The sequence below is a fragment of the Elephas maximus genome, chromosome 26 (assembly GCF_024166365.1).
Source record: "Elephas maximus indicus isolate mEleMax1 chromosome 26, mEleMax1 primary haplotype, whole genome shotgun sequence".
Classification (NCBI taxonomy): domain Eukaryota; kingdom Metazoa; phylum Chordata; class Mammalia; order Proboscidea; family Elephantidae; genus Elephas; species Elephas maximus.
The window spans coordinates 3,029,145-3,054,077 of record NC_064844.1 but is presented as its reverse complement, the minus strand read 5'-3'; the positions used below and the strand labels follow the sequence as shown (position 1 = coordinate 3,054,077).

The window sequence follows — 24,933 nt, the reverse complement described above, 5'->3', positions numbered from 1 at the left end:
TACTCTACTTACTGGTCTTCCATTTCCCTTTTACTCCTTAACTCTATATATTCTTTACACAAAGGCAAGGCAATCCTATAAAAACAGCCTATAACCTTCTCATAGCTTCCCATCTCATTTGAATAAAACCTATTATTCTTACCATTGGAATCATTAATGCTGTTTACAAAATATTTATTGCTCTCTGCTTGCTGGACACACAGGAGGGTTACTTCCTGTCTGTGCTTGCCCCTTCTCCTCACCCTGCCATCACCAAATGTGGCTATTTGACTAGACCTGGCTGATGTGTTGTATGCGAAGGTGACACATGTCACTTCCAGGTTTGAACGCCGAATTGCTGATGGGAGACCCTTCAGAGGTTTCTTTCCCCTACCTCCATGACTGCCAATGTTTCTGACAATGGCTGCCCTGTGGGCCCGGTACCTAGGACGAGACAGACCCACTGTAGAGTCTCCAACCTAACTGGTGGACAAGATGGGAGCATGAATTAAAACTTTGTTGTCTTAAGCTGGAATCCCTGTGTGGTGCAAACGGTTAACACGCTCAGCTACTAACCAAAAGGTTGGAGGATCAGTCTACCCAGAGGCATCTCTGAAGAAAACCCTGGCAATCTACTTTGGAAAAATCAGCCATTGAATACCCTATGGAGTCCAGTTCTAGTCTGACACACATGGGGTCTCATGAGTTGGAATTGACTCAACGGCAACTGGTGTAGATGGTTTCAAGCCAACGGGATTTTGGGGATGTTTGTTACCACAGGATGATCTTTCCTGTCCTGACTGTTACCCTGAGTTTTACCTACAAGGCCCTATGTGACCTAACCTCCACCTACCTGTCTGACCTCATCCCACACCTTTTCCCTCTTTCTCATTCTCTTCTGATAAGTTTGCTGTCCTAAAATACACAGCTTCGCTCCTGACTCAGGGCCTGCACACTGTTTAATATGCTTCTGTCTGCATCATCCTAGGGCCCTTCACTTCATTCGGATCCATGCTCAAATGTCTCCTCAGAAAGATCTTCCCTGACTTAATGCCTAAAATAACAGCCTTTCTCTCTCTATTCTTACCCCGTTTGTTTCCCTCTGTACCTTAGACAGTTTATCTTTTTACTTTTTGCCTCTGTAACTATAAAGATTAGACAGATGCTATAACTTCTGTCTCATTCTATAACTAGATGCTGAATACTGAGGACGGAGGCATTATTTTGTTCACAAATCTTTTCTCAATACCTTGAGCAGTGCCTAGAGTAGAGTCTTATTAATAAATATCAATACTTCTTGAAATAATTGATTATTTTGTCATATCACTTAATCATCCTTTTTCTTATCTGAAAGTATAGATTAACGCAGCCCTCAGCCTACCTCATAAAGTTAGGTTATAATTTTAATAGTTGGCGGTGTAAGGTGTTTGTGTGTGTGTATTTTCACCACCATGGCAGGTTAATTCATTAAGTAAATTTCTGTCTAAACTGTCAAAAGAAGATATCTTAACAGTAATTATAGAAAGCCCTAATAATGCATTTAAGACCAATAGGTTTTGGATTTTTTTGATTCCTCAGGTATTTTACAGACTCACTCTTGTGCCTTATGATTAAATAACTTCACAAGGAACCATGAGAACCAGCATACACTGGAAGGCTGCCTGTGCAGTTGAAACCCTTGATTCTTCTCAAAGAAGAATCTCTTTCTGGTTTATCTTGGAAGCAACAGCAGAGTTTTGCTCTGTCATACAAAGTTTATTGATTCTTTTGTAGCAGCTGGTTTGAAACTTAATTTGGAATTTAAGCAATGACCTCTTTAAGAAATAGCGAACGTTTAATTTTTTATGCTGAGCCTTCTGAACGTTTGAGTCACACTGAAATAGGAGATTCATTTTCTAGTCTGAATACGACGCAATACAACTTTACCTACAAAAGACAACACATCTCAGTAAACTCTGGAAGTATAAATTTATAATCTCCCCCTTCTTAGAGTCAGCCATACAATACAATTACCATAAGAAGATTGCTTTAAACATGCAATTATAAATATGGCATGATTCTATCAATTATCTGTAATTTATTTATAAATCTTTGGCAAGGGCTAATGTTTAACACATGCACATATTTTTTTTTATGTTCCCATTCCCTTCAGTTCTGTCATATCATTAGATAAATATACTTAATGAAAGTTTATTATGGAAATAAAATAAACAGTGTTGTATGTTCTACTGTATTATGAAAGAATTATTTTAAAAGCCTATTAAAGTCCTTGCTTGGGTTTGTCCAAGTTGGTGTGAGAAAGGAATGATAACGCAGAAGAAAATTTCTATTTTGGTTGTTCAATCAAGTACGTTCTTTCAGATTTTTCAATCAAATCAGCTCTTTTCTTTTTTCTGCTTCCCCTTGTCTGTAAGTCACAGTCAGATATAAGTCTAGAGAATAATTTCTTCTTCATGATACCATCTGAGGTATTAAAAATAAGACCACGTTGTAAGTCAACTTCATCATCAACTAAAAAAATAAAGGAGAAAAACAGATTTACCTCATGGAAGACCACTCTAAGATCTAAGCATCAATTAGTTAGTTTTTTTAAAGAAATGTGTTAAGAAATTGTAGCTGGATTTTGCGAGTTCTGTGTATCCCAGGCAAATTCAGTGCAGCATTGTAGTCAGAGAGGTATACTTTCGCCTTATTGATGAGGCTTTTCAGCTCTGATTTGCAAAGTGGGGTACCCCACAAGTGAGGCACAGAGGATGACTCATGACATTTTTAAATCACAGAAGGAGTCTACATGTCCCACCCCAATCCATTTGACAGAATTCACCCTCCCTACTGTACTTTCCAATAAAACAAACAAACATCCATCAAATTAAGACCCCGTATTTGAGTTCCTTGGGTCTTGGATCCTACTCTAATCATCTCTGTATCCTTAGCGCCCTTTATCACCTATGAGCTGCAAAATGAGAAGTCGTATACACAGTGATAATACAAGTGATCTATCACCAGAGGGGCAAGAAAGCCATCATGTAGCAGGACTCAAACAATTATACTAGAATCCTGCACCCTAAGTAAGTCCCTACGTGCATACAGATGGTCAGAGGAAAAGGAGCAGGCAAGGTTGGAAAGGTTTTACCTTTCTGACATAAATGATATTGATATGTGTATCAACCACAAGGCATTCGACACCCTGTAGTGACAACATCTGTACAGGTGACTGCACAACCCGCCCCGCCCCCTACGTTTTCATTCAGTCTTTTAAGGACAACCTAAGGCAATGGTTTTCAAAAAAAATAAAAACCTTCCTCCTTTCTTTTATGATTTTAAGCAAATGCCGTGCTTCCTCTGCCCAACAAAATCCTACTCAAAATTTCAACAACCCCAATATATAGTGAAGGTGGAAGACTCACTCTGCTGTTTTTCCTTTCACTCAGCACCTCTGCTCATCACGATAGTCTCTAAGGCTATTAGAGGGCACTAGGGCTTCTAGTTAGGGCTTCTAGTTAGAAAATCAGTGACCAGATCCCCGCCCAAAACGGTAGTTTTTCAATTGCACCCGACATGTGCATATATGTTGATGTTGCATCTACTAAAAGCGTGTAAATGTATAAAAACGCCATACACACATATACACACATGGGTTACTGGGTTTAACACTAATACATACATGTCCAAATGTAAACAAACAGAGACCACTCTCAAACTGCTGGGTAAGGACAAGCCAAAAAGGCAGGAATTGTAATTCGGATCTGTATTGTGATTGCAGAAAACAAGTGGTGATATATTTTCCCTCTCTCGGACATATTTTCAGAATCACGCGTGGGGATTTATATGCGCACCCTGAGCCATTTATAGCAGTGCTGCAAATAACGAGTATTATGCTCATTAGCAAACATTGCCACTTTTCAGAAGGGGTTGCTAGGCAGACATGGCTGAAATGAACGTCTTCTTGAGCTAGAAGAGACAGACCTGAAAACAGGAATCTCTGTCTTCTCTCTGTGACTGTTTAGTGTGCTGTTTTATGAGCTAAAGAGAAGGACAGAGAGGCTGATTCTTTGTGTAACATCTGACAAGTACCTGAGGGAAACCTGAGGCTCGTCCTGACCAGGCACAGCTAAGGTCGGTCGTCTAGTTTCTCAGAAATATTCAGCTTATCTCCAGAACATCCAGCTCCAAGGAACTAGGGCCACAAACGAAGGAAGGAGAGAAAAAAACAAAAAACGTAGCCAGTTATTAAAAAATCTGTTATGTCAGCCACTAAGTTTGCACAACGATGGACATGAATGAAAGGTAGCTTTTTGTAAGCGATGAAAACTTAGTTGTCAAGTTGCCCTTCGATTTTCCTCAATTCCCGTCTTACCCCGTTTTCTCATCTATACAGCTCGTGCTGTCCGGCTTGCGGGTGGCTTTCTGAAGGATATTTTTTGCCTCTAAATACTGAGAGAAGAATAATCAGGTGCCTGAGAAGTGGTGTGTCTGCTCACTCCCCACACGTGACTGCATTCTGTCTGCTGCTTTGTCATGGTGCTCCAGACCAGACTTCCTCAGCTTCCTTTGTTATCCTCGCCTGATAAATAAACAGCACAAAATTACTGAACTTATTATGGTAATTGAGAGAAGGAAACGGATGCTGTCTCCCCCCCATCTATCCCACTGCCATTGGCAAAGTTGTCTAAACCTGTGCCCAGCCTCAGATGCTATTGTGACGTTAGCCCCTCTCTGCACCCCCTTCAACCATGCAGCCCCCCACCCTCGGCCATGATTGTTTTCTGTCCATCTTGAGCTGGGTGTCAGTTCATTGAGATTTACATCAAGTAGTAAATTAAAATAATCACTCAGCAAACACTCTGAGCTCAGTTTTCCCTTTCAGTCAGGAGTTGCATGAGCTGCTTGAAGCATTCAAGCAGAAAATATTGCTGTCTAGATATTTGTCCTCTGGGTGATAAAGGAGGCATTGTCTTGGGACCCACTCAGGCCTCCGAGCTGATCCGCGCTGTGCATCACAGCTGTGAAGTGCGCTTTGTTATGTGTCTGAGGACTGAGGTTCAGGACCTTGTTTTTCTTGAAATACCAGACTGATCAGAGCTGCGTATGTTCGGGGGAAAGCAGGGGTCGGTGGTTCTCTGTCCACATTTTTACTAGATTATTCTTGGACAGAACTCTGGGAAAATACCCTGCAGCCTAAACCATCCCAGGAGTTTAGTTTTGTTTAACTCATTTTCTTTCTTTCTCTTTCTTGCATCTTTGTTTCTTTCCTTCATATTCTGCTTTTTTGTTACTGCCCTAGGAAATGCTGGAGTTTATCTGCATGACTCAGAAACCAAGACAGCACGGCGGCTTCCCCCGCTTTGAACCCGGTGCCACGATGTGCCAAGTTATAAACCCGTGTCTTTGTGTCCTCTTCACAGCACACCCATCTGCCCGTTTAGAAATCAGAGAGCACATTCAGTCACCTGGGAGGATGCACAGAGTGGGATAACAAGCTTCTCACCATTTGTAAATGATCAGTGGAATCTTGAAATGCAATAAGGACTTGATGGAGGTAAATGAATCAGAATTTTTGCTCTGAATAAGAATTCAAAAAAAAGATTAAAAAATATCATTTTAAAACCTCTAAGCCATCACATTTTAATTTCAGCTTCCTTAGTAGGTATGTTATTGCTGAGTTTAATGAAGGAGAAAAATACTTGTTACTCTACATGGTCAGAGAAAAGCTTCAAACGATGGGATGCATGGTGATGAGCATCTGAATGAAAATTGGAATTTGTAGTCAATTATCTGAATTTTTCCAAATAGTTCCACATGCTTGGCTATTTGACTGCTGCTATTGATTTTTGGCCAGATATTTGGCACTGTGTTGTATTTGTGTCTCAGCCGAGCTATCGATAGTTAATGTGGTATTTGATACGTTCCTTGACTGTAGGACCAAATGCACACTTTTGATCATAAAAATGCTGCATTCCTACACAGTAAAGAAAGTACTGTAATAAGCAAAAAATCAATATTAAAGGAACAAGATGGACACACATATCTACACACACATACATATAGTTATACACATGGCCTTCTTATGAATGAATGATTAAAATGAATTCCCTTTGGGGGGCCCCCACTTGGTGGAGATTGAAACCGTGGTTCTGCCCCTGTGACTCTACCACAGCCAGCTGCAAACCTCACTCTTTGGACCACGTGAATCTTTTCTCTGCTGTTGTATCTACAAGTACCAGAGACACCCTTGGAACTGGCAAGCCAAAGCCCTGAGCTTATGCCATGTCCTGTGAAAATAAATTGACTCACCGGCTTAGAGGGTAGAATCAGAGATCAGTTCCTGTCATACATTATGGTTTGTGATATTTTGTGTCAGTCAAGTCCCAATTTAGTCCGGAAAAGTAGTTTGAAGGAAACAAACCAGAATATTTGCTTCTGATTTGCTTGGAGCCCAGAGTCAGAGAGCCTGGTTTACTTCCTTGATTTATCACTGATAACTAAATAAGCTTGAACAAGTTATCTAACCACCCTGAGGCCTCAACTTCTCCCATCTGCATAATGGGAATAATATCATCTGGTAAGCCATAAAGTTGTTGGAAGAATTTCATGAATAATGCACATTAAATGTTTAGAATGGTGTCTGGGATATAGCTGATATTCAACAAATATCTTACTAATGATAGTGTTGTTAATAGTAATGACAATAATTTCCACAGCAAAAATAAGGGCAATGCTAAATCCAAGAGGTACAACTAGGAGTAGATACATTTGTCCTAGGTTTATGTCAGAATCAGTTTGTCCTGAATTGGAGTCCTGGTTTAGCCACTTACTAACACTACATGGGCAAGTTACTTGACTTCTCTAGGTTTCAGTTTCTACATAATAGGATGATAACTGTCCCAGAGGGTTGTTGTGAAGAAGCAAATAGATTGTGCATATAAGTTGCTTAACTCAGGGCATAGGGCCACCTCTAAGGTGTGTGAGACCGTAGGCCAAACAAACAAAACAACAACAGAGACAAAATGTTGGGTCCCTCTCTATATAACCAATATGATTTAAAATTGTATTACAAAGTTAAATTTCAATCTCCCAATCATTGAAGAATTAGAAAAATGGGTAGAGAAGAAGAAAATATTGTTGTTGTTAGGTGCTGTTGAGTCGGTTTCAACTCATAGTGACCCCATGTGCAACAGAAAAAAATACTGCGTAGTCCTGAGCCATTCTCACAACGGTTGTTGTATTTGAGCCCATTGTTGCAGTCACTATGTTAATCCATCTTGTTGAGGGTCTCCCTCTCTTTTGCTAACCCTCTGCTTTACCAAGCATGATGTCCTTCTGCAGGGACTGGTCCCTCCTGATAATATGCCCAAAGTATGTGAGATGAACTTTTGCCATCCTCACATGTTTCACTGTGTAATCAATGCGTAGGGAAATTCTTTGGTACCAAAACAACATCTGTTCCTGTTCAGGTCCAGAAACCTTCTCTTTTTCTTTATGTGTGTTTTAGATCTTCATATTTACTGTTTCTAACTAAAATTACATCTCACTCCATGAGAAAATGGTCACAATGCTGCTATTGATTATTACCCCATGACTCTTTGGAACCTGCATGTATTGAAACAATACAGATATTTTTGCCTTTGGAGTTCCCTAGTACCATTCATTTAAAGCTTGTTACAATATTATTTATGTCACTTCATCATCTACTCTGCTGCCTCCTAAATACTGTTTTCCAATAATACTTTTAAAGGTTGCTTCTGAAATTCATTGCTGATGACCCCAATGATAAGTCTTACCCAGAATATTCAGGAAAATGTGAAGAATAGTTTGTTTCCCAGTTGTGTTAAATGTGTCCTTCAGAATTTTATGGCATAAGTGTAGAACTACAAAACTTGTAATCATGTTTACTGTTAAGTGCATTAGGGTGTAATCACGGTGTTCCTAGAATGTGCCTCCCTCAGTGTTGTACACACTCCCTGCCTTCCACAGACCACCACCAGCAAGGGGCTGGGCAGAGGCCATCGGGCTGAGGGAGAAGAATGGTTCTATTTGTACTAGAAATATCTTTCCCTCAGACTTCATGGCTTAAACCTACCCGGGAAAGTATGGAGCCCTGGTGGCCCCAGTGGTTAAGTGTTCGACTGCTAAGCAAAAGGTCAACAGTTCAAATAATCTACCAGCTGCTCCTTGGAAACCCTAAGGGACAGTTCTATTCTGTCCTATAGGGTCACTATGAGTCGGAATAGACTCGACAGCAAAGGGTTTGTTTTTTGGAAAGTGAGTGTGATCACATCAGTTGGAGCCAGTTGAAGACATCAATGGGGCGGACCCGTAGGTTTGTGGTGCTGCCTTCAGAGGAGATAGTATGGCCACCCATAGGACTACGTGACACAGGACACAGAGCCTGCAGAGGGGATGGGTCACAGTCCTTGGTTGCCAACAGCAGGACACATGGGATAATCAATGTCTGCAGTCACCACCCCATGTGCTGTAGACTGATGGTGACACTGCCATTGGTCAGAACATGGATTCATTAGAGTTAACGCATGGCTCCCGTACACAGTTCAAGACAAAGGACCAAAGGAAGCCCAGAGCCCTAAACTCCTCCCGTGTCTGACTTGAGGGTCATTCAAAAGTTACTTGTTAGCAACATTCTCACATGATTCCTTAAAAGAAATACTGCACTGACCAGCAGGAGAAATCTGCTCAGCTGGCTAGTAAGGTATCGCTGGCCAGAAAGAGACTTGAAATGTTTAAGAAAGTCACTGAGTATATGAAGTAGATTTTCCTTGCAGAGCAGGGAAGGGGGTGGAGGAGAAAGAACCGGTCCATTAGGCAGAGGCAACATCCTGAGCCAAAGAGAGAGAGAGAAATGCACGTGGTTTAACCAAAAACCCAAACCCATTGCCGTTGAGTTGATTCCACTCATAGTGACCATATAGGACAGAGTGGACCTGCTCCGTAGACCTTCCAAGGAGTGGCTAGCAGATTCAAACTGCTGACTTTTCAGTTAGCAGCTGGGCTCTTAAGCACTGCTCCACCAGGGCTAGCACATGGTATAGTTGTTGAGAAAACTGCAGGGAATAGGGTGTGGGCTTGTGCAGAGGTTACTGGGGGTGCTGAAATAAGCACAGGCAGAGAGAGATTAGAGGAGAAGCTGGAAAGGTAGGCTGAGGCGATTTTGAAGAGCTTTTAGTATAACAAATTATACCCTTATCTGTTTGAGGGGTCAATTTTGTCCCAGACTCTGGGCATTAGAGACACTATTCTTTGTGTGAAAGTAAAAGGGTGGATTGTTGAAGGGTTTTCAAGCAAGGTAGTGATCTGTGTTTTAGGATGATTCCTCTGGTAGACTTTTAGTGGTTGGATAACAGTGGAAAAGGCTATAGACAAGAAGATTGATTAAGCAGTGCTGAAATTACTTTGAGGCAGAGAGGAAGCAAACTTCAATTAGGATAATAGTAAGAGATGGGATAGGAGGCAATCATTCAACAATCTTGTAAAGCAAATGTGAGCAGACATTGCGTACTAACTGGATGGATGCTGGAGGAATAGAATTGGGCACTTAGTATGACAATAACTGACACTTGCTCATTCATTCAGTCCATAAACTCTTGTTGCACACCCTATTCCCTATCCCCTGCAGTTTTCTCTTGTTGCATTCATGCCTTCATGTGTCAGGCATTGTGCAGGAAATACTGAGAGAGGGGCAGGTCTGGTGGTGGTGAGCTCTCAGTGGCAAGAATCACCTTCATGTTAAACATCCAGACTGCCTGCCCTTAGTAGGCATGGGAACTAGAGTCCAGAGATCTGTGCGTTTAGCAATTTTCTGAGGGTTACAATTAGCAACAGGAAAATTTGGTAAACATTGTACCTGTGTTTTATTGACTATGCAAAGGCATTCAACAGTGTGGATCATGACAAATTATGGATAACATTGCAAAGAATGGGAATTCCAGAATACTTAATTGTGTTCATGAGAAACTTGTACATAGATCAAAAGGCAGTCGTTGGAACTTAACAAGGGGATACTGCTTGGATTAAGGTCAGAAAGTGTGTCAGGGTTATATCCTTTCACCATACTTATTCAATCTGTATGCTGAGCAAACAATCCAAGAAAGTCGACTATATTAAGAAGAACACAGCATAAGGATTGGAAGAAGACTCATTAACAAACTGCGGTATGCAGATGACACAACCTTGCTTGCAGAAAATGAAGAGAACTTGAAATACTAACTGATTAAGATCAAAGACTACGGCCTTCAGTACGGACTACACCTCAAAATAAAGAAAACAAAAATCCTCACAACTGGACCAATAAGCAACATCATGATAAATGGAAAAAAAGATTGAAGCTGTCAAGGATTTCATTTTACTTGGATCCACAATCAACACCCATGGGAGCAGCAGTCAGGAAAATCAAACCACATGTTGCATTAGGCAAATCTGCTGCAAAAGAGCTCTTTCAAGTGTTGAAAAGCAAAGATGTCAGTTTGAGGACTCAAGTGAGCTTGACCCAAGCCATGGTATTTTCAATCGTCTCATACGCATGCGAAAGCTGGACAATGAATAAGGAAGACCGAAGAAGAATTGACACCTTTGAATTATGGTGTTGGCGAAGAATATTGAATATACCATGGACTGTCAGAAGAATGAACAAATCTGACTTGGAAGAAGTACAGCTAGGATGCTCCTTAGAGGCAAGGATGGCGAAAGTTTGTCTCAAGTACTTTGAACATATTATCAGGAGGGACCAGTCTCTGGGGAAGGACATCATGCTTAGAAATGTATAGGGTCATCGAAAAAAGAGGAAGACCCTCAACAAGATGGATTGACACAGTGGTTACAACAATGGGCTCAAGCATAACAAAGATTGTGAGGATGGCACAGAGCCAGGCAGTGTCTAGTTCTGTTGTGTGTAGGGTTGCTATGAGTCAAAATTGGCTCAATGGCATCTAACAGCAATGATACACTAGGTAATGCATTTGATTTTGGATGGGTACAGATGATCTATCTATCTATCTATCTGTCTGTCTGTCTATCCACCTATCTGTCTGTCTGTCTATCCACCTATCTGTCTGTCTGCCTATCCACCTATCTGTCTGTCTGTCTACCTACCTACCTACCCACCCAGCCACCCACCTGCCTTACTTACCTACCTACCTATCTATCATCTATTCATCTGTCTATCTGTCGTTAATTGTCTATGGGAATAGGGGATTTTGCTACGTTCACATGGGCATTAGAAGCAGAATATGTTAAAAAATGGTTTGTTAATCTACTCTTTGGGGAAAAACAAACAAACAGAAAAAGCTAAAACAATGAGAAATAAACTCTCCAGAAAGTGCCTCTCCCTGGATCTGAGAAATGGAGCTGGCAACTTCTGCCAATAGAAACGTCTCATTTGTTGACTCAGAGATCAGCTTGGCCTCCCATCCAAATCCATCTTCAGACTCCAGCATCGATTATGGTGATTGATAGTGGGATTCTTCGTTTTGCAGTACGAGTGCCTCTGTGATGCACAGACAACGCTTACATGCTGATCCACTGGGAAGCCAAATCTGATGAAGGTGAAGGATCTCTGGTTGGACAGTGGGAGAGAGTTAGAAGATGGTTTTATGTTCACTGTTATGCCCTTTGGCCTCATTAAAACTGTGGAGCAGGGGGGTTGGATTTTGGTGGACTCCTAGACAAGGGTGCTTGTGTTACCCCTAGGACCCCCTACCACTCTGGACCATAACATGCACACACTACCCCATGCATGCTAGAACCCCACACATCAAGGTTTTCCTGCTTTCTACCTCTGAGATCTAGCTTTCTTTTCCTGAGAGCTGCATTTATCTTTTTCCCCCCAAAGAACCAGTTTTTATCTGACTATTTAATTTCCATCAAAATCTCAGTGCGTTCTAAGGGCTTAGTATTTTATCTGACCTGGGCAGTGTGCACTTTAACAGAAGATTTTTGCCAAGAAAGTGTCTTTAATCAAATGGTGGCTTTAATGACGAATTTCAGGTAACAATAGGTATTTTGTTTAGATGAGGACAAACTAATTAACCAGGATACATAGAGGATGAACAGAGTTTAAGGGACATCCTTTTTATGAAAAATTTTAATTATAAATTCCAAATATCAAAGGAGGCAGTACTAACTTCTTCATTGGTCTGTTTAGGACATTTAAATAAGATAATGTATATAAAGTTCCAGTTCTAGGCCTTGGCATTCAGTAGTTTCTTCCTTACACCTTCTCCCCAATCTGGGTGGATGTAAGTTGTTCAATAATTATTTCCTGATTTTTTTTCCCAGAGTATTTAGCTAATACTTTTATCTAACCACACAGAGTTGAAGGCATAAGAAAGGAATTGATACTTCTTGAGTGCCCAGCCCCAGAGCTGGGCTTCAAATTTATTATCTCATTTCAATGTTGACAAACAGTCTTACAAATAAGGTATAAAAATGCAGTAGAAGCAGTTGTTATATGATATGATTAAGGTGGAGATTCTGGAACAATCATCTTTGGAGGACTCCATGCTGTTCTATAATGATTAATGGATGACCTTTAGAAACAATAAGCCTAGCGTGGACTAAATTTTTGATATCTAAATAACCTTGAAAAGAATGAAGAGTTTTATCTAGTAGCTTTTCAGTTTGGCACCCTTATTTTGCCAAGTATGCCTAATATCTCATAAAAAAAAGTTGCCATTGAGTGGATTCCGACCCATGACAACCTCATTTTTTTCAGAGTATAACTGCTCCTTAAAGTTTTCGGAAGAAGATTGTCATGGCTTTTTTTCGAGGCACCTCTGGGTGGGCTATAACTACGAACCTTTCAGTAAGTAGTCTAGCACTAAACCGCTTGTGCCGCCTGGGGACTCCTTAATATCTCGTACTGTGCACGTAATAGGCTATGAATAAAATGGTCAAGCTTTGGAGCATGGATATTATATCACTGGGGCTGCTCAGGTGCCTTTTTCCCTGTTTAACTTGTTGTTTCTCAGAGGTGTTGTGAATAGCGCAGGGTTGCAGAGAACTGTGTGTTGATTGAATCAAGTTAAGCTACCATGCCATCCTATTCAACTCCAGCTCCGAGAGAATGCATATGCGATGCGTCGGAAATGCTGTCAACAGTATCCTGGCCATTTGTAGGTACTCAAATCACTAACCTTGCCAAAGAATAAGCTTGTGAACCTCCCTTTCAGAGGGTCTGTCTCTGATATTTCTGAACCATTCAATTATAATTTTGATGCTTCCTTTTATGTGGCAGTCATGGGTTGTCACAAGGATAGAATTTAGCGAGGCACGTGAAGTATGCCACCGTGCCTCATGCCTCAGGATCTCTATTTCTTTTGTTTATTGTGACAAATGACAGCCTTAAATGTATTTGTCCTGATTCCTCACTGTCCCTATGCAGGTAAAAACTTCTATTGAAGTCAAACAAGCTTCATTGAAGTTAATAGGAAGTAATGCCCTTGAAGGGGAAGGACAGCTAGGGTGATTAATTTTAATTAGCCAAAAATAAACAAGCATATGTCTACGAGTAGTGACAGGAAAGTGGATTTTTGTGACTCATAACTTAGCTTTTGAGACCAGGGTATGTCTGTTGTGTTAGAGAATTAGATGGAAATATTTCAGCTCAGAAATGTAAGAGTGTCCATGAAAAATGGAATTTGGTCTCCATAGGCGTGTCTCTGAACTATACTCTCTAAACATGCATTTGACAAAAGCTATTCAAATATTACCACATACCAAACACTCCCTAGGGATAGAATGATGAGTACAACCAGCTGCCCATGTGGGATTCAGGCCATGGAAATAGCTGAGTAAGCAACTGTGGTACAAGTCATTCATTTGTGTTTCCATTATTCATTTGTTCATTTATTGATTAATTCAAGAAAGATTTGCCAAAAGCCTTCTAAGTTTTTTTTTTTTTTTCACTGATCCTATAACAGAGGCATGTGCTAAGTAATCCTGGAACCCAGTGGAATAAGAACCTGATTCTGTGTGTAAAGGTGAGTTATAATCATGGAAGGCTTCTCAGAGATAGTGTTTCGTGACTGAGTTTCACAAGAATAATATTTAGCTAGACAAAGATATAAAGGAGAATTTGGACAGGGGTGCTGGTGAGGAGTGAGCTTCTTGGATCAGGTGGACACTTGAGACTATGTTGGCATCTTCTGCCTGGAGGGGAGATGAGAGGATGGAAGGGGTTAGAAGCTGGTGAAATGGACACGAAAAGAAAGAGTGGAGGGAGAGAGCGGGCTGTCTCATTAGGGGGAGAGTAATTGGGAGTGTGTAGCAAGGTGTATATGGGTTTTTGTGTGAGAGACTGACTTGATTTGTAAACTTTCACTTAAAGCACAATAAAATTATTTAAAAAAAAAAAAAGATAAAGGGGAAAGACATTCCAAGAGTGGGAGCTGTTTATGGAAAGCTATGGAAGCATAGAAACTCATGTCATGTGCAGAAAAATATGAACTTCTTCAGCGCTCTAGTGCAGGGGTCAGTGAACTATAGCCCACAAGCCAGATCTGGCTCACCTCTGTTTTTATACAGCCCGAGAGCTAAGTACGGTTTTTAAATTTTTAAATGGTTGCAAAAATTCAAAAGAAGCTTATTTGGTGATGTATGAAAACTTTGTGAATTTCAGATTTCTGTTTTCACAAATAAAGTTTTATTAAAACACAGTTGTGTCCATCTAGTTGCATATTGTTTATGGCTGTCTGTGTTCATGCTACAAAGGCAGAGTTGAGTAGTTCCAACTGAGACAGAACAGCCCAGAGAACCTAAAATATTTACTCTCTGGCCCTTTACAGAAAAATTTTGCCAACCACTGCTCTAGTGTTTAAGGTGTTGGTAGGTTGAGCCCAAATTGTGAGAAGCTTTAAATATTATCTGAATGAATTTGAACTTTATCTCCTGGGAACTGGTGAATACAAAAGATGAATAACTTGGATGAATAGAAATGGGGAAACCAAGATCAAGAAAGGGAGAGTGTTGACACGTCACAGAGTTGGCAACTGAAGTCACAAAACAATATAAGTATTAATTATTTAATGAGAAAATAATTTGCTCTGTAAGCCTTCACCTAAAGCACAATAAAAAAGGAAAAAATACATTAAAAAATAAAAGCTAAATAAACTGAGGTATTTATATATATTTTTTTAAAAAAGATGAATAACCTATCCTTATAAAAAATAACTTTTTGAAGAATATTTAATTCATCAAGTTGATAAAAATCTTCCATTCAAACATAAGTGCCTCATGACCGTAGACAGTGGAGCCACCAGCCACCAAAAGGTCTACAGCTTGAGTTCACCAGCCGCTCCTTGGAAACCCTTGGAGCAGTTCGACTCTGTCTTATAGGATCGCTGTGAGTCGGAATTGACTCAATGGCAACGGGTTCCAAGTCGCTTGGAAACCCTATGGAGCAGTTCGACTCTGTCTTATAGCTTGAGTTCACCAGCCACAATCTGGATGCTTAAAAAATGTCTATAGGTCCCAAGTTCAGTATGAAGTAGTTCAGCTATATCTCGGGGCCTCAGGTCAAAGGGAACCCTGGCGGCATAGTGGTTCAGAGCTTGGCTGAAAATCAGAAGGTCAGCCATTCAAATCTACCAGCTGCTCCTTAGAAACCCTATGGAGCAGTTCCACTCTGTCCTGTAAGGTTACTATGAGTCAGAATCGACTCAATGATGGCAGATTTGGTTTTATGGGTCAAAGAGAGGGGGAAACAAAGTTTTATGTTTAGAGGGTTCCCAAAGTGACTATTTGGCAGAGACAATTTCCTGAGGAGGAAAGTCATATGTATTCCAAGTGTCGGTGGCACAAAGACTAGAAGTCAACTGATATATGATGCCATAGGGCCATCTCCACTGAGCATTCCAATAAATTAACTGACTTGCATTTTGCTTGTGTGATTTCTTATAGTCTATTCCATTTTTTTTTTTTAAGCCGGAGAAAACCAAATTTAGTAAAAAAAAAAAAAAAAAATCAAACCAAACAATTTGGTTAACCATACATAGGCAACTGTTTGTTAGACCTGTTTGGATGATGACTTCTAACAGCTAGCTCCTTGAACAGATAGTTGATTTGTCATCAGATACACAAGAAAGCTCTTGCAAAAAATTCACTCATACCACACCCTCTCTTAGTGTTCTTGTGGGAACATTTTCATTTAACTTTTATCCAGACAAATTCTAAAACTGGCTCAGAGGTCACTTTCAGAATAGACACAAAAACTGATACTTTGCAATGTAAAGGAAATTAGACACCTTGATCTTTTCAAAGTTTATTTTTTGTTTTGTTAAGAGTTTAACAGTTTTCTTCACAGTTTAACAGATATCTGGAAAGTGTAGGATAGAGATAACTTGGCAGTAAACCTCCCCTGCCATTGAGTCGATTCCAACTGTAGACAGATAAATTGATGATGTCCTCAGTGCTAAACAGGCAACGTGGCCCTCAACCACAGGATTATAAAACACTGAAAATAGAACACTCTGGCGTCCTTTTCAGAAAATTTAGTCGCATCCAGCTTAAAACTGCATCCAGCGAATCCTCTAGCGTTTTGACCGAGAGCTGATCTGTACGTCAGTGCTGAGGTCGCGAGTAGGGCAACGTGATGAACCTTCCATTTCATCATCAACCGTGAGTTTAAATGGTTCTTCTTTATAGGCAGAGTAAGACCTAAAGACCAGGAGGGACGCCTATGGTTGTCAGTTACTGCATGTTTTATGTCTTGCATCAGTGGCCCTAGAACCTGAAGAGCTTTTTGTTTGTTGGTTAAGAATTGGTCCAAGATCCTTACCCCAGCATCTGAATGAATGTACTTTAGGGTTACTTCCTTTGTTATAGTTATTATTACTGCTCCCAATGTCATTCTATTTACATATTGCTTTTTACATTTTTTTTTTTTATTACTGTTACCTCTTAACTCATTTGATTTTTCACAATAGCCCTGTATTGGTATTTCCAGGTGACACACAAAAAAACACACTTGGTTCTTTATTTTAATAGACATTTCCTCTACTTTAGTTCAGGAAAATTCTGTGAGTTCAAGGAAACTCAACTGTTCCTCGTAATTATATCTCCCCCTACTATATATCTTAAAGCTAACTAAAAGGATTTGATCAGGCCATACCCCTATCTAATCATCTCGCTTCTAACCAAACATTAAGGCAAAGATGGACTAATAACTGTTTGGTTGGTTAATAGGCAGTTTTGCCCAGAGTAATAAATATAGTTTATAGCTAGTTAGATGAATGCTAGATGATACATGATTAGGAACCTGAATCAAATAACCTCAAATTAGAAATTCAAAAAATATCCATTAGGGACTTTTTATGAACATGGTGTTATGCTAGGCACTAAAAAATTTGTAATAAATAACATAGTGCTTTTACCATCAAGATATTTTGCGATTCTATTGAAAGAGATGTATTTACTTGTTGAAGCTCATATAGAATCTTTAACTGAGCCACCATTCTAATCTAAGCATTTCAGGAAACAACAACAACAACAAAAAAATAGTAAAAAGATCACTCTATTAGCAGATGAACTGAGACTATGGGTTCTGCCAAATTGTGACAAATATATGGTTAAAATGTTATCTGAATTAAACCATAACTGAAAGTTTATAAACCTACGAAGGACCAAAGACTCGATCTCAAAAGACCCATGGAACTCCATACACAGTTTCATTCATTACTTGGGTAAAGCATTCAGTTCAAGGCGATGTCATAGAATGAGAACTTTTTCTTCATCAACCAGAAGATCTAGTTCTAGTCCTGAATCTACCATGAGCTAGTCTGATCTCCGACCTTAGTCAGGTTACTTAACTGTAAAAAGATGTTTGCTTTGGGGTAGGTATTAAACAAATGGATTCCTAAGGCTTCTTCCACTTTTTAAATCTCTATTATTTAAAAAAAAAAAAATTATTGCATTATCAACAGTAAGTATTATGAGGTTGTCTTAGTTACCTCCTGCCATGAAAATAAAAATACAACTGTGGGTAGCTTTAAAGAACAGAAATTTATTTCTCATAATTCAGGAGGCATTAGGTCCTTCCTTGATGGTTGCCCTGGTTGTTCCTTGGTGTTCCTTACATCTGTCTTCCTCTGCTGTATGTCTCTGCGTCTGTCCTGCTCTTTTTATAAATCTGAAGTGATTAGGTTAGGACCCACCCTACTTAGGTATGACCTAATTAACATAAGAAAGAAAACCTTATTTCCAAACAGGGTTACATCCACAAATACAGTGACCCGGAACTCAATCCATATTTTATCTGTTGCCTTTCTGTCCATTCCAGCTCATAGCAACCCTATAGGAAAGTGTAGAAATCACAGGGTTTCCAGGCTGTAACCTTTATGGAAGCAGACTGCCACATCTTTCTCTTGCGGAGTGGCTGGTGAGTTTGAACTACTGACCTTTTTGTTAGCCAGTGAGTGCTTAACCACTGCACCACAGGGCTCTAATACATATTTTTGGGAGGACACAATTCAATCAACAACTCATCCGTGTTAAATAACAGTAAAAACAGAAACAAAAACACCATTGTCATCATGTTGATTCCGCAACATGGGAACCCATGTTACAGGGTACAACTGCTCCGTAGGGTTTTCTTGGCTGCCCTGGTGGTACAACATTTAAGTCCTTGTTTGCTAACTGAACGGTTGGCAGTTCGAACCCACCCAGCGGCTCTGTGGGAGAAAGGCCTGGCAATCTGCTACTGTAAAGATTACAGCCTGGAATATCCCATAGAGCAGTTCTACTCTGTCACATGGGGTTGCTATGAATTGAAATCCACTTGACGACACCTAACAACAACGACAACAATCTTTATGGAAGCAAATTGCCAGGCCTTTTTATTGTGCCAACACTGGGTGAGTTTGCCCCACGCAGGGACCTTAACTGGTTGCTGTGGAGTTAATTCAGATCCATTTCGACCCCATGTGTGGCATAATAGAAGTGCCTGCTGTAGGGTTTTGAAGAGTGCAACCTTTTGGAAGCAGATTGCCAGGGCTTTCTTCTGAGGCACCCCAGGCGGGTTCAAACTGCCATCCTTTTAGTTAGTGGCCGAGTGCTTATTGTTTGTGCCACCCAGGGACTCCAAGTAATGGTCACATTCATGTTAAAAAATGGCCAGCTACTCCCTTTTCAGCTGAGAAGGCAAACAATATAAAACTTTATTAGAACCATGGCTCGATTTCCTTAGGCTTGCTGAGATTTCTCCTGTATACTGGCAATGGGTGTGGATCACCAGCTTCCATTATTATATGGATTAAAATAAATGTTGCTAGATAAGGTAAATGCCACTGCAAGGTAGAGGAGAATGGTGCAGTTGCTTGTAGAAGAATTTTATTTTTTAGCCTGCAGTGGGAAAATGTTAGCCACTCAGCTGGGTCTTTTATGTCAAGCTCTCCAAATCAAAGCAATAAACGCATATGTACTCATGGAGAACTTCCTTCTAAGGAGGCAGGGGGGCGGGGTGTCACTGCATTAGCTCATTGATATAGGAATACAAAAACAGATAACTGGTCAAACAAATATTTATCAACAAATCATGAAGTATTGCATTGGCTTCTGAGAAAATTAATAGGGATTTTCAACTTGGCTCAGCTTCACTCTTTGTTGAAGGCAAAATGGCAGTGAAATCTCGGCAAGAGCACGCACCCTTGGAGCTCAGAGGAGTCTTTATCTCAATTGCTTTTAAATGGCGTTAGGTGTGCCCATCCAGAGGAGCCAAGGTGAAGGATCTTGTGTGGATTGACTGTTGGGGCCCCGGCTGTTGATTCCTACTGCGATACTCTTCAATGCCAGCCCACAACAAGAAGCTGGGTTTGGATTTAAAGCCAACATAAGGTCTAAATGGAGTTTTACTGTGAAACAAAACACCTGTCTTTCATCCCAAGCTAAATTGACAAGCAATAATTTAGTTGTCTAAACTGAGAGCTTTCAGGATTCCAAACTGCATAATGTCAAAAGACAATGTATAAAGTTGCATTTGGAGGGTTCATAGGTAGAAAACCATGTAGGCAAACATATTAAATGACTGGTCTTTTCCCCTCTCCCTCTAGTTCTTTCTTCTGTTCTCTCTCCTTTCTAGTTTCCGTTGCTATTCTTTCTTTGTGTGTGTGTGTGCATGTGAGTGTACATGAGGAGGGGAAGGAGGTTGTGACTAGCTACAGATATTGGGTGGATATGTCACAAAGGAAATCCTAAATCTAAGAAAACTGTTTTCTCCCTTGTGTTTTCCAAGAGATGAACATTTTCTAAGGTCAACTGAATTAGTCAAAGATTGTATCTACAGCAATCTAAGTGGAAGAAAATAAAGAACACTTGAACTAAATTACTAAGCCCCTTCACCATCTCCCTACACAAATGCAAAATAATAGAGCCTGAATTTTGTAGCAACGTTTTCCACACAAATGATTCAGATTCTATCTTCCACTTCTGTTGTGTGTGTGTGTTAAGATCTGAGTACCTGGCACCAGAGAGGTCAAATTTACACTCATGCGCTTGACTACATTTCTTTTCTTTCAAGAATTTTTAGGATAAATATTAAAATAACTATAGCTCTTGTTTCCTACAAACTAAAACTACACAGACACACACGCACAAGATTGAATTTTCTTTTTTTTTTTTTGGCAGGTTCATGTGCTATTCTTCTCATCTATTTCTCAGAAGAACAAATGACAGAAGCAGGGCTGATTGACAAAATGTAGCAGATGCTGCAAAAGTAGCCAGTTACTTGTCTGCAGAGGTGTCTCATTGGACTCTGCCAGCTGTCAATTAGCATTTTCGTGTTTTGTTGACAAAGTGATATTTACTTTTCAGGACTGCCATTGGCTGAGATGCTTAGTGTAATGAATGCTAAACTGAGCCTAGATCATTTTTTAAATCACGGCTTGCGGCTTAACAGCCCTTTAAATGAATTGTATAAACAAGATTGTTAATTCCCAATCAATGTATCATTAATCATCAAATAGCTTCTTTTTTTTTTTTTAAAGAATTATTTTTAAAAAGCTCAATAAACCTCATTAAAGTCACCAAGGAGGAGCCCTGGTGGCACAGTGGTTAAGCACTGGACTGTTAACCAGAAGGTCAGTGGTTCCAACCCATCAGCCGCTCCACGGGGGAAAGATGAACGCTGTGGCTGTCTGCTTCCATAAAGATTTACAGCCTTGGAAACCCAATGGGGGCGGTTCTGCTCTGTCCTATAGGGTCACTATGAGTCAGAATCAACTCGATGGCAAAGGGTTTTTTGTTTTCTAAGCTTAGGTAACTTTTTTTTTTTTTTTTTATCGTACTTTAGGTGAAAGTTTACAGCTCAAGTTCATTTCTCATACAAAAATCTGTACACGTACTGTTTTGCAACATTAGTTGCGATCCCCACAATGTGGCAGCACTCTTCTGCTTTCCATCTCAGGTTCCCCATGTCCATTCAACCAATTTCTGTCCCTTCCTGCCTTCTGGTCCTGCCTCTGGACAGGGGCCATTCATTTGGTCTCGTGTATCTGATTGAACCAAGATGCACACTCCCCACGTGTGTTATTTTTTGTCCTATAAACCAAAGACAATTCCGACTCATCGAGACCTTATAAGACAGAGTAGAACTGGCCTGTAGAGTTTCCAAGGAGCACCTGGTGGGTCTGAACTGCCAACCTTTTGGTTAGCAGCCCTAGCTCTTAGCCACCAAGCCACCAGTGTTTCCTTTGTCCCGTAGTCCTGTCTAATCTTCGTCTGAAGAGTGGGCTTCGGGAATGGTTTTAGTTCTGGGTTAACAGAGCATTCGGGGGCCATAGTTTCAGGGGTTCCTTCAGTCTCTGTCAAACCATTAAGTCTGGTCTTTTTAAGTGAATTTGAGTTCTGCTCCACACTTTTCTCCAGCTCTGGCCGGGACTCTTTGTTGTGTTCCCTGTCAGAGAGGTCATTGGTAGCCAGGTACTATCTAGTTCTTCTGGTCTCAGGCTGGTCTCTGGTTTATGTTGTCCTTTAGTCTCTTGGGCTAATATTTTCCTTGTGTCTTTGGTTTTCTTCATTCTCCTTGCAAAGGTTATTTTTTTTTAAGTAATCAGGTTATCCATTCAGGGACTATTTTCTCAAGCAGTGTCAAGGTTTTAAAATAATTATCTTTGAATTTACACATTTCTGTGGTCTAGTAGTTGATACCACCTAACAACATCAAAAGCAGTAATTGAGATATGTCTTCGTCTTCATTAGCTAATACGGCCTCAAGAAATGAGTAATTACTATAGCCTTAAATCTGTAGTTATTTATACAAATAGATAATAAACCCCACAGTGAGTTCTATGTATCTTCAGATTGCTGACACCCACTAGTGAGCATTGTACCAATTTCATGAGAGGAAATTGTTTCAAAAACTAGAAAAAATATGTGTATACTATTCTTCTCTATAATATACATGCAATGTTTTTAAAATTCATCTAAAATTGTGTAGACCCAACCCTTAAGGAGCACTCTAACAGTCCTCTCTTATCCTATCTCTTTCACTGGACTCAACTCTGTCTCTCTTGATCGGAGGATCCTAACACCGTGCCTGGCATGTAGTAGGCAGTAGTTTTCCATGGGTGGTGTGACAGCTAAGTGGTCAACTACTGGCCTAAATGTTGGTGGTTCGAATCCACTGACAAGCACCTTGGAGGGTAGTCCTGGAGATCTGTTTCCAAAAAGTGACAGCCTTGAAAACCCTGTGGAGCAGTTCTACTCTTCACACATGTGGTTGCCATGAGTTGAAAGCAATTAGGCTGCAGCTAACAACAACAAAACAAGATTTTTTTCGTGGGGTCCCTGATGCGAACAGTTAATGTGCTCATCAGCTAACAACAAAACAAGATTTTTTTCATGGGGTCCCTGATGCAAACAGTTAATGTGCTCATCAGCTAGCAGAAAGGTTTGGAGACTAGAGTCTACCCAGAGGCTCCTCAGAAGAAAAGTCTGGTGAGATACTTCTGAAAAATCAGCCATTGAAAACCCTATGGAGCACAGTTCTACTCTGACACGAGTGAGTCACAGTGAGTTGGAATCCACATGACAGCAGCTGGTATATTTTTCCACGAATGACCAAATGAAGGTGGGTGATATCAAGGCAAATACCACTTACTAATTTTGTACACTTTTTTCTTACCATTAAATTGTATGCTTTATATTTATTATTTCTTGTAACCCTGATGGGAACTTTACTAAGTAGGCAGAATTATTCTCATTTAATTTTTAAAAATATTTTATTATTTTTGCCAAAATAATATATGACCATGGTTTAAAAAGTCAAATAATAACACAAAGCTTACAATGCTAATTTGTTTTCTCCTTGAGGCTAATTTCTTCTGTCTTTTATATGGAAATATTCCGTTGCCTGGCTGTCATACATAGGAAGGAGCAATACATTCAACCCGCTGCTTCAGAAGTGAGGTAATACTAGACGTATCTTGAAGGGTAAACGAGATTTCACCAGCTAGATGAGAATAGAGGGGGGCAGTATTTCAAGTCAAAGGAAAAGCAAGTACAAGGCTTGGAAGTGTGGAAGATTCTGGTGTGTTTGTGTAGCTGAGAGCATAAAATATGTGTGTCCTGGGTTGGTGAAAGGATATTGGCATCAGGAGGAAATGAATTTTGAAAGATAAGCATGAACTGTTGCATAACAACTACAACAACAAAAAATTGCCATTGAGTCGATTCCAACTCACAGCAACCCTATAGGAAGGAATAAAACTGCCCCATAGGGTTTCCAAGGAGTGGCTGGTGGATTCAAAGTGCTGACGTTTTGGTTAGCAGCCAAGCTCATAACCACTGTGCCAACAGGGCTCTGCTAGAGAGTTTGGGTTCTGTCATGTATATAGAAAATCGAGTAAAAGCTTGTGGAGGCATCAAGTCTATATTTTAGAAAGATTTGGCAACATCATGGAGAATAGGTTGGGAGGGAAGAAAGCTGGGTTAAGAGCACTCTTTCGGAGGCTATTACAGTCATCTATACAAGAAGCAATGAAGGGCTGAGCTGCAACTACGTCTGTTACTACTTAGGGCACACACTGTTGGCGTCCCACCCAACTCTCACCTCAATGATAACTGAATTTCCATTCTCCTCGTTCATCCGCTCCTCAGGGAAGGTGCCCAGACCCCCAGCTCTGAGGTAAAACACGATTAATCTAAGGTGATCATGGCAAATCCACCCCATTTGCTAGTGATCGACTGCAAAGCCTGCGCGTGATACGTCTGGACACGGGCGTATAAGGTGGGGTTTTCCTGGATGCTTTTCAGAAATGTTTCTCTCATTTAAAAAAAAGACACTGGGGTAGACAGCTCTTCTACCACTAGGTGCTTTCATGCTCTGATGTGATGTCTTGAACTGTAGCAAAGCTATCACCTTGTGGGAGAATAGAAAGAAGAATTTGAGTTTTGTATGGCACTGTTGAACTGCTGGCTTAATTACTGCAGACTTAAGGCTAATGTAATAAGGAGAGAGAGAGATAAAATATCTCCTCTGGAACACGCTTCGTCTTGTGCACATGTAGCTGACAAACAGAGAAGATGAATTCTCTACTTTCAAAAGATTTGCTTGGTTGTATTTCCTACCTGCACATTTTCAAATATGAATTCAAAGTCAAACACAAATCATATGTGTGTGTGTGTGTATATATATATATATTTTTTCCTTTACTGGTATTTTCAGTTATCTAACAATTAGATCATCCCACAAGGTAGTTTTTAAAGTGCTTTTTGTATTTTTTTTCCCTGAAAGCTTTAACAGCAAAGGGTCAACAGCCCTATGGTGCTTTTGGAATGGTAACCAGGTAACCACACATCTCTCAGATCCTTCTGTCACCATCCATGTGTTTTAGGTCCTGGGGCAGAAATGTCATTGAGGCAACCAAGCAACATACTCTTGAACAGTAAAGCGTTTTCTTTCAGTGAGCTAATTTTTGCAGTAATAGAGTCAAATCTGGGGGGAAAGATGGC

General features: G+C 40.2%; 1 long non-coding RNA gene across 1 annotated transcript; it reads right to left on the bottom strand.

Annotated features, from left to right (window-relative positions):
- Positions 1 to 1,967: 1,967 nt before the first annotated feature.
- Positions 1,968 to 4,866, bottom strand: LOC126067975 (uncharacterized). Its single transcript, XR_007515506.1, has 4 exons — positions 4,812 to 4,866; positions 4,337 to 4,543; positions 4,054 to 4,156; positions 1,968 to 2,490 (listed from the first exon to the last, which is right to left on the bottom strand). It is a non-coding gene; the product is annotated as an uncharacterized LOC126067975 (long non-coding RNA).
- Positions 4,867 to 24,933: the final 20,067 nt, after the last annotated feature.